Genomic DNA, 544 nt, shown 5'->3' with positions numbered 1-544 from the left:
GGGTGCGATCATACCAGCGTTAGTGCACCGGATCCCATCAGAACTCCGCAGTTAAGCGCGCTTGGGCCGGAGTAGTACTGGGATGGGTGACCTCCCGGGAAGTCCCGGTGTTGCACCCTTTTTTAGTTTTTCGCCGGGCATCGCAATGCTATTTGAATAAACCTTTTGCCCGTTTGCGTTCTCGTCGGGGCCGGGCCGGGCCGGGGTGCGCTGCCCGCACTACCGCGCGCGCGGGGGGCGACACCGAGCGCGCACCCGAGGCGCCCCGAGCACACAGGCCACGGTGCAACCCGGGCGTTGTGCGCGCACCCCGGTGCGCCCGAGGTGCTGCGCGCGCACCCAGGTGAAATCGGTGTGCACCTCGGCCAGTGCGCGCTCGGTCGAGTCGCGCACGTTGGCCAAGGTGCACGGTGATGTTTCTTACTCTAAGGTTCCGCACCAGACGCCCGGGACAGGTGAGCGAAGCTGGGCGGGGCCGGGTGCGCGGCCGGGGCAGGTGCACGCAGCTGGAGAGAGCTTTGGAGCACACTTCGGAGCGCACCAA

The 544-nt window shown here is 66.9% G+C and overlaps 1 non-coding gene across 1 annotated transcript; it reads left to right on the top strand.

The window, feature by feature from the left end:
* Positions 1 to 119, top strand: LOC131862463 (5S ribosomal RNA). Its single transcript, XR_009361477.1, has one exon. It is a non-coding gene; the product is annotated as a 5S ribosomal RNA (ribosomal RNA).
* The last annotated feature ends 425 nt before the right edge of the window (positions 120 to 544 follow it).

The sequence above is a fragment of the Cryptomeria japonica genome, unplaced genomic scaffold (genome assembly GCF_030272615.1).
Source record: "Cryptomeria japonica unplaced genomic scaffold, Sugi_1.0 HiC_scaffold_43, whole genome shotgun sequence".
Classification (NCBI taxonomy): Eukaryota; Viridiplantae; Streptophyta; class Pinopsida; order Cupressales; family Cupressaceae; genus Cryptomeria; species Cryptomeria japonica.
This window is presented reverse-complemented; position numbering and strand designations above follow the sequence as displayed.